This window comes from Triticum dicoccoides, chromosome 6A (genome assembly GCF_002162155.2).
Source record: "Triticum dicoccoides isolate Atlit2015 ecotype Zavitan chromosome 6A, WEW_v2.0, whole genome shotgun sequence".
In the NCBI taxonomy this organism is placed as follows: domain Eukaryota; kingdom Viridiplantae; phylum Streptophyta; class Magnoliopsida; order Poales; family Poaceae; genus Triticum; species Triticum dicoccoides.
The window spans coordinates 456,242,853-456,253,245 of NC_041390.1; positions in this window are offsets into that span (position 1 = coordinate 456,242,853).

A 10,393-nucleotide genomic window follows, 5' to 3' on the forward strand; every position below is an offset into this window, starting at 1 on the left:
AAATTACTGCGTTCCCCAACAGTGGCATCTGAGCCTAGATTTTATGTGTTGATGTTATATGCACGAGTAGAACACAAGTGAGTTGTGGGTGATATAAGTCATACTGCTTACCAGCATGTTATACTTTGGTTCGGCGGTATTGTTGGATGAAGCGGCCCGGACCGACATTACGCGTACGCTTACGCGAGACTGGTTCTACCGCCGTGCTTTGCACACAGGTGGCTGGCGGGTGTCAGTTTCTCCAACTTTAGTTGAACCGAGTGTGGCTACGCCCGGTCCTTGCGAAGGTTAAAACATCACCAACTTGACAAACTATCGTTGTGGTTTTGATGCGTAGGTAAGATTGGTTCTTGCTTAAGCCCGTAGCAGCCACGTAAAACTTGCAACAACAAAGTAGAGGACGTCTAACTTGTTTTTGCAGGGCATGTTGTGATGTGATATGGTCAAGACATGATGCTAAATTTTATTGTATGAGATGATCATGTTTTGTAACCGAGTTATCGGCAACTGGCAGGAGCCATATGGTTGTCGCTTTATTGTATGCAATGCAATCGCGCTGTAATGCTTTACTTTATCACTAAGCGGTAGCGATAGTCGTGGAAGCATAAGATTGGCGAGACGACAACGATGCTACGATGGAGATCAAGGTGTCGCGCCGGTGATGATGATGATCATGACGGTGCTTCGAAGATGGATATCACAAGCACAAGATGATGGTGGCCATATCATATCACTTATATTGATTGCATGTGATGTTTATCTTTTATGCATCTTATCTTGCTTTGATTGACGGTAGCATTATAAGATGATCTCTCACTAATTATCAAGAAGTGTTCTCCCTGAGTATGCACCATTGCGAAAGTTCTTCGTGCTGAGACAGCACGTGATGATCGGGTGTGATAGGCTCTACGTTCAAATACAACGGGTGCAAAACAGTTGCACACGCAGAATACTCATGTTATACTTGACGAGCCAAGCATATACAGATATGGCCTCGGAACACGGAGACCGAAAGGTCGAGCGTGAATCATATAGCAGATATGATCAACATAGCGATGTTCACCAATGAAACTACTCCATCTCACGTGATGATCGGACATGGTTTAGTTGATTTGGATCACGTAATCACTTAGAGGATTAGAGGGATGTTTATCTAAGTGGGAGTTCTTAAGTAATATGATTAATTGAACTTAAATTTATCATGAACTTAGTCCTGGTAGTATTTTGCAAATTATGTTGTAGATCAATAGCTCGCGTTGTTGCTTCCTTGTGTTTATTTTGATATGTTCCTAGAGAAAATTGTGTTGAAAGATGTTAGTAGAAATGATGCAGATTGGATCCGTGATCTGAGGTTTATCCTCATTGCTGCACAGAAAAATTATGTCCTTGATGCACCGCTAGGTGACGGACCTATTGCAGGAGCAGATGCAGACGTTATGAACGTTTGGCTAGCTCAATATGATGACTACTTAATAGTTTAGTGCACCATGCTTAACGGCTTAGAATCGGGACTTCAAAAGACATTTTGAACGTCATGGACCATATGAGATGTTCCAGGAGTTGAAGTTAATAGTTCAAGCAAATACCCGAGTTGAGAGATATGAAGTCTCCAACAAGTTCTATAGCCAAAAGATGGAGAAGAATCGCTCAACTAGTGAGCATGTGCTCAGATTGTCTGGGTACTACAATCGCTTGAATCAAGTGGGAGTTAATCTTCCAGATAAGATAGTGATTGATAGAATTCTCTAGTCACCATCACCAAGTTAGTAGAACTTTGTGATGAACTATAGTATGCAAGGGATGACGAAAACGACTCCCGAGCTTTTCATGATGATGAAATCGATGAAGGTAGAAATCAAGAAAGAGCATCAAGTGTTGATGGTAGACAAGACCACTAGTTTCAATAAAAGGGCAAAGGGAAGAAGGGGAACTTCAAGAAGAACGGCAAGCAAGTTGCTGCTCAAGTGAAGAAGCCCAAGTCTGGTCCTAAGCCTGAGACTAAGTGCTTCTACTGCAAAGGGACTGGTCACTGGAAGCGGAACTGCCCCAAGTATTTGGCGGATAAGAAGTATGGCAAAGTGAACAAAGGTATATTTGATATACAGATTATTAATGTGTATTTTACTAGTGTTCGTAGCAACCCCTCGGTATTTGATACTGGTTCAGTTGCTAAGAGTAGTAACTCAAAACGGGAGTTGCAGAATGAACAGAAACTAGTTAAGGGTGAAGTGACGATGTGTGTTGGAAGTAGTTCCAAGATTGATATGATCATCATCGCACACTCCCTATACTTTCGGGATTAGTGTTGAACCTAAATAAGTGTTATTTGGTGTTTGCGTTGAGCATGAATATGATTTGATCATGTTTATTGCAATACAGTTATTCATTTAAGTTAGAGAATAATTGTTGTTCTGTTTACATGAATAAAACCTTATATGGTTACACACCCAATGAAAATGGTTCATTGGATCTCGATCGTAGTGATACACATATTCATAATATTGAAGACAAAAGATGCAAAGTTAATAATGATAGTGCAACTTATTTGTGGCACTGCCGTTTAGGTCATATTGGTGTAAAGCGCATGAAGAAACTCCATGCTGATGGGATTTTGGAATCACTTGATTATGAATCACTTGATGCTTGCGAACCATGCCTTATGGGCAAGATGACTAAGACTCCGTTCTCCGGAACAATGGAGCGAGCAACTGACTTATTGGAAATAATACATACTGATGTATGTGATCCGATGAGTGTTGAGGCTCGCGGCAGGTATCGTTATTTTCTGACCTTCACAGATAATTTGAGCAGATGTGAGTATATCTACTTGATGAAACATAAGTCTGAAACATTTGAGAAGTTCAAAGAATTTCAGAGTGAAGTGGAAAATCATCGTAATAAGAAAATAAAGTTTCTACGATCTGATCGTGGAGAAGAGTATTTGAATTACGAGTTTGGTCTTCAGTTAAAACAATGTGAAATAGTTTCACTACTCACGCCACCTGGAACACCACAGTGTAATGGTGTGTTTGAACATCGTAATCGTACTTTATTTGATATGGTGCGATCTATGATGTCTCTTACAGATTTACCGCTATTGTTTTGGGGTTATGCATTAGAGACAGCTACATTCACGTTAAATAGGGCACCATCTAAAATCCGTTTGAGATGACACCGTATGAACTATGGTTTAGCAAGAAACCTAAGCTGTCGTTTCTTAAAGTTTGAGGTTGCAATGCTTATGTGAAAAAGTTTCAACTTGATAAGCTCAAACCTAAATCGGAGAAGTGTGTCTTCATAGGATATCCAAAGGAAACTATTGGATACACCTTCTATCACAGATCCGAAGGCAAGACTTTTGTTGCTAAATTCGGAAACTTTCTAGAGAAGGAGTTTCTCTCGAAAGAAGTGAGCGGGAGGAAAGTAGAAAACTTGATAAGGTAATTGTACCTTCTCCCTTATTGGAAAGTAGTTCATCACAGAAATATGTTCTTGTGACTACTACACCAATTAGTGAGGAAGCTAATGATGATGATCATGTAAGTTCAGATCAAGTTACTACCGAATCTCGTAGGTAAACCAGAGTGAGATCTGCACCAGAGTGGTACGGTAATCCTGTTCTGGAAGTCATGTTACTAGACCATGACGAACTTGCGAACTATGAGGAAGCAATGATGAGCCCAGATTCCGCGAAATGGTTTGAGGCCATGAAATCTGAGATATGATCCATGTATGAGAACAAAGTATGGACTTTGATGGATTTGCCCGATGATCGGCAAGCCATAGAAAATAAATGGATCTTCAAGAGGAAGACGGATGCTGATAGTAGTGTTACTATCTACAAAGCTAGACTTGTCAAAAAAGGTTTTTGACAAAGTTCAAGGTGTTGACTACGATGAAATTTTCTCACTCGTAGCGATGCTTAAGTCTGTCCAAATCATGTTAGCAATTGCCGCATTTTTATGAAATCTGGCAAATGGATAAACAAAACTACATTCCTTGATGGATTTAAAGAAGAGTTGTATATGATGCAATCAGAAGGTTTTGTCAATCCTTAAGGTGCTAACAAAATATGCAAGCTCCAGCGATCCATCTATGGACTGGTGCAAGCATCTTGGAGTTGGAATATACGTTTTGATAAGTTGATCAAAGCATATAGTTTTATACAGACTTGCGGTGAAGCCTGTATTTACAAGAAAGTGAGTGGGAGCACTACAACATTTCTGATAAGTATATGTGAATGACATACTGTTGATCGGAAATAATGTAGAATTATTCTGCAAAGCATAAAGGAGTGTTTTGAAAGAAGTTTTTCAAAGAAAGACCTCGGTGAAGCTGCTTACATATTGAGCATCAAGATCTATAGAGATAGATCAAGACGCTTGATAAGTTTTTTCAATGAGTACATACCTTGACAAGATTTTGAAGTAGTTCAAAATGGAACAGTCAAAGAAAGAATTCTTGCCTGTGTTATAAGGTGTGAAGTTGAGTAAGACTCAAAGCCCGACCACGGCAGAAAATAGAATGAGAATGAAAATCATTCCCTATGCCTTGGCCATAGGTTCTATAAAGTATGCCATACTGTGTACTAGACCTATTGTATACCCTACACTAATTTTGGCAAGGGAGTACAATAGTGATCTAGGAGTAGATCACTGGACAGCGGTCAAAATTATCCTTGGTGGAATAAGGATATGTTTCTCGATTATGGAGGTGACAAAAGGTTCGTCGTAAAAGGGTTATGTCGATACAAGTTTTGGCACTGATCCGGATGACTCTTAGTCTTCATCTGGATAAATATTGAAAGTGGGAGCAATTAGCTAAAGTAGCTCCATGCAGAGCATTGTAGACATAGAAAATTGCAAAATACTTACGGATCTGAATATGGCAGACCCGTTGACTAAACTTCTCTCACAGGCAAAACATGATCACAACTTAGTACTCTTTGGGTGTTAATCACATAAATGATGTGAACTAGATTATTGACTCTAGTAAACCCTTTGGGTATAGGTCACATGATGATGTGAACTATGGGTGTTAATCACATGGTGATGTGAACTCTTAGTGTTGAATCACATGGCGATGTGAACTAGATTATTGACTCTAGGGCAAGTGGGAGACTGAAGGAAATATGCCCTAGAGGCAATAATGAAGTTATTATTTATTTCCTTATATCATGATAAATGTTTATTATTCATGCTAGAATTGTATTAACCGGAAACATAATACATGTGTGAATACATAGAAAAACAGAGTGTCACTAGTATGCCTCTACTTGACTAGCTCGTTAATCAAAGATGGTTATGTTTCCTAACCATGAACAAAAGAGTTGTTATTTGATTAACGGGATCACATCATTGGAAGAATGATGTGATTGACATGACCCATTCCATTATCTTAGCACCCGATTGTTTAGTATGTTGCTATTGCTTTCTTCATGACTTATACATGTTCCTATGACTATGAGATTATGCAACTCCCGTTTGCTGGAGGAACACTTTGTGTGCTACCAAACGTCACAACGTAACTGGGTGATTATAAATGAGCTCTACAGGTGTCTCCAAAGGTACATGTTGGGTTGGCATATTTCGAGATTAAGATTTTTCACTCTGATTGTCGGAGAGGTATCTCTGGGCCCTCTCGGTAATGCACATCACATAAGCCTTGCAAGCATTGCAACTAATGAGTTAGTTGTGAGATGATGTATTACGGAACGAGTAAAGAGACTTGCCGGTAACGAGATTGAACTAGGTATTAAGATACCGACGATCGAATCTCGGGCAAGTAACATACCGATGACAAAGGGAACAACGTATGTTGTTATGCGGTCTGACCGATAAAGATCTTCGTAGAATATGTGGGAGCCAATATGAGCATCCAGGTTCCGCTATTGGTTATTGACTAGAGACGTGTCTTGGTCATGTCTACATTGTTCTCGAACCATAGGGTCCGCACGCTTAAGGTTTCGATGATAGTATATTATGAGTTTATGAGTTTTGATGTACCGAAGGAGTTCGGAGTCCCGGATGGGATCGGGACATGATGAGGAGTCTCGAAATGGTCGAGACGTAAAGATCGATATATTGGACGACTATATTCGGACATCGGAAAGGTTCCGAGTGATTCGGGTATTTTTCGGAGTACCGGAGAGTTACGGGAATTCGCCGGGGAGTATATGGGCCTTATTGGGCCATACGGGAATAGAGGAGAGAGGCCAAAAGGAAGGAGGCCTGCGCCCCCCCTCTGGTCCGAATTGGACAAGGGGCGCAGCCCCCTTTTCCTTCTTTCTCTCCCCCTCTTTCCCCTTCTCCTATTCCAACAAGGAAGGAGGGAGTCCTACTCCCGGTGGGAGTAGGACTCCCCTTGGCGCGCCCCCTCCTAGGCCGGCCGCCCCCCCCTTGCTCATTTATATACGGGGGCAGGGGGCACCTCTAGACACAATTTGATCCACGTGATCATATTCTTAGCCGTGTGCGGTGCCCCCTTCCACCATAATCCTCGATAATATTGTAGCAGTGCTTAGGCGAAGCCCTGCGACGGTAGTACATCAAGATCGTCACCACGCCGCCGTGCTAACGGAACTCTTCCCCGACACTTTGCTGGATCGGAGTCCGGGGATCGTCATCGAGCTGAACGTGTGCTAGAACTCGGAGGTGCCGTAGTTTCGGTGCTTGATCGGTCGGGCCATGAAGACGTACGACTACATCAACCGCGTTGTGCTAACGCTTCCGCTGTCGGTCTACAAGGGTACGTAGATCACACTCTCCCCTCTCATTGCTATGCATCACCATGATCTTGCGTGTGCGTAGGAATTTTTTTGAAATTACTACGTTCCCCAACACTGACTTCACAAGAGCCAACTGTAAATAAAGAGATGGGAAGGATAGAACCAGTGTGCATAGTGAAGACAAAGGTTTGGTAGACCAGTTCCCACTGCGGTGACAGTTGTACGTCTGGTTAGGGCGGATAGGTATTTAAACCTGAGGACACACAGTCCCGGACACCTAGTCCTGAACACGCAGCTCAGGACACTTAGTCCTCACCGTATTCCCCTTGAGCTAAGGTCACACAGACCTCGCCTAATCACTCTGGTAAGTCTTCAAGGTAGACTTCCAAACCTTCATATACTTCGTTCACCGGCGATCCACAATGACTCTTGGATGCTCAGAACGCGACGCCTAACCGGCTGGAGGATTCACAGTCCTCAAGTGTAATAAGTCTTCAGATCACACAGATAGGAAGACTTAAGTGATGCCTAACACTCTTTGGCTCTGGGTGTTTAGGGATTTATCCTCGCAAGGAATTCTCTCTCAAAGTCTTCGAGGTGGGTTGCTCTCAAACGACAAAAGCCGTACTCTAACTCTAAGCAGCCAACCGTTTATGGTTGTAGGGGGTGGGCTATTTATAGCCACTAGGCAACCCGACCTGATTTGTCCGAAATGACCCTGGGTCACTAGGGAATTGACACGTGTTCCAACGGTCAGATTTCAAACACACACGTCAACTTTACTTGGGCTACAAGCAAAGCTGACTTGTCCAACTCTGGACAAGATTTGCTCTCATAGTCTTCACTCGAAGACATAGGATTTTGGTTAAGCATCACTTTAGTCATTCTGACTGGTTCTCTTGGACCCCACTTAACAGTACGGTGGTTCCTATGACTCAACAAAGAAAAACACAGAATGACGAAACTGCTAAGTCTTCGCGCTCCATAGTCTTCACGCGATGTCTTCTCTTGTCATAGTCTTCAATGTGAATGTCTTCACATACCACCTTTGACTTCAATGTCTTCATACATTTTTAGGGGTCATCTCTGGTAGGAAAACCGAATCAATGAGGGACTTCTACCTGTGTTATCCTGCAATTCTCACAAACACATTAGTCCCTCAACTAGGTTTGTCGTCAATACTCCAAAACCAACTAGGGGTGGCACTAGATGCACTTACAGGAAGGGGCAAAAGGGGGAGCAAAGCAACTGTGAGTACTCATCCAAAGTACTCGCAAGCAAAGAACTACACTACATATGTATGCATTGGTACCAAATGGAAAAGGGGTAACATATGTGGACTAAACTGCAGAATGCCAGAATAAGAGGGGGATAGCTAGTCCTATCGAAGACTACACTTCTAGCAACCTTCATCTTGCAGCATGTAGAAGAGAGTAGATGGTAAGTTTACCAAGTAGCATCGCATAGCATAATCCTAACCGATGATCCTCCCCTCGTCGCCCTGTGAGAGAGCGATCACCGGTTGTATCTGACCCTTGGAAGGGTGTGTTTTATTAAGTATCCGGTTCTAGTTGTCATAAGGTCAAGGTACAACTCCAAGTCGTCCTGTTACCGAAGATCATGGCTATTAGAATAGATTAACTTCCCTGCAGGGGTGCACCACATTTCCCAACACGCTCGATCCCCTTTGTCCGGACATACTTGTCTGGGTCATGCCCGGCCTCGGAAGAGCAGGCGTTCCAGTCCAACCTGGCGCGCGCCGCTCAGTCTAAATCCTATGGCGCAGGGGTCTGGGCCCATCGCCCATTGCACACCTGCACGTTGCGTACGCGGCCGATGAGCAGACCTAGCCTCCCTTATACAAGAGCAGGCGTTCCAGTCCATCCCGGCGCACGCCGCTCAGTCGCTGATGTCACAAAGGCTTCGGCTGATACCACGACGTCGAGTGCCCATAACTGTTCCCGCGTAGTTGGTTAGTGCGTATAGGCCAGTTGCCAGACTCAGATCAAATACCCAGATCTCATTAAGCGTGTTATTTTGAAGTAAACGCAAACGCCGACCAGGGCCCGGCCCACCTCTCTCCTAGGTGGTCTCAACCTGCCCTGTCGCTCCGCCACAAAGTAACAGTCGGGGGCCGTCGGGAACCCAGGCCCACCACTACCTGGGTGGAACCACCTGCCCCTTCAACCCACAACATCAGAATCACTTGCGGGTACTCAATGAGCCGACCTGACTTTAGTCACATCATGTAATATGTATAAAGTATATAGTATATACCCGTGATCAACACCCGACGTGATCACGGCCCGATAGTATAGCATGGCAGACTGACAAGAATGTAGGGCCACTGATGATAATCTAGCATCCTATACTAAGCATTTAGGATTGCAGGCAAGGTATCAACAGCTCTAACAACAATGACAGGCTATGCATCAGAATAGGATTAACGGAAAGCAGTAACATGCTACACTACTCTAATGCAAGAAGTAAATAGAAGAGTAGGTGATATCTAGTGATCAAGGGGGGGCTTGCCTGGTTGCTCTGGCAAGAAAGAGGAGTCGTCAACAGCGTAGTCGATCGGGGCACCAGCAGCAGCGTCAGTCTCGTAGTCTACCGGAGAGAAGAGGGAGAAGAAACAATGAATACAATGCAAACAGATGCATAACGGTGCATGACATGACAAATAGCGGTGCTAGGGTGCCCTAACACGGTATAAGGTGATACCGGCGAAGGGGGAAACATCCTGGAAAATATCCCCGGTGTTTTGCATTTTCGGGCAGATGAATCGGAGGGGGAAAGTTGCGTGTTCGCTATGCTAGGGATGTGTGGCGGACGAACGGGATGCGTATCCGTATTCGTCTCGTCGTTCTGAGCAACTTTCATGTACAAAGTTTTTCCATCCGAGCTATGGTTTATTTTATATTAATTTTAAAAGATTTAAAATAATTTTAGCATTTATTTAATTAGTTTAATTCAACATTATCCAGAATAGTGTTTGCTGACGTCATCATGATGTCAGCAGTCATAGGGTTGACTGGTCAACCTGACCAGTGGGTCCCACTGGTCAGTAACACATTTTAATTAACCAATTTTAATTAATCTAATTAGGATTAATTAGGGGTGGGCCCCACTGTCATTGACTGATTAATTAACTAACAGTAGTTAGTTTAATTAGTTATTAGATTAATCTAATTATGATTAATTAGTTTAATTAATTGTTTAGTTTAATTAATCAAAATTAATTAAGTTGATTTATTCTTTAATTAATTAATTAATTAATATTTATTTTTTAAATTCTTTTTTTATAAAAACTTTCTGGGGCGTGGGCCCCTTAGGTCATTAGCCCAGAGGCCTAGGGTGCACCGGGCGGTGCGGTTAACGGGGCGGGCGATGCGAGCGCCCGACCTAGGAGGGTCGAGCGGTGTAGACGGGCGCCAGCGCTGGATGACGACCGGGACCGCGGCGAGGGTGGCCGGAAGGCGGCGGCGCCGGCGATGCTGGGCAGCGGGAGAGGAAAGTGGGGCGCGCGGGGGGGCTGGCCGCAGCGGCGGCATAACAGCAGCAGGTGGGAGGCGCGGGCCATTGCGGCCGCGGGGTGGGCGCGGGGCAGAGGTCAGGGAGGCAGAGAAGGGCCGCGGGCGTAGGCAGCGGGGCGCGGGTGCGGCC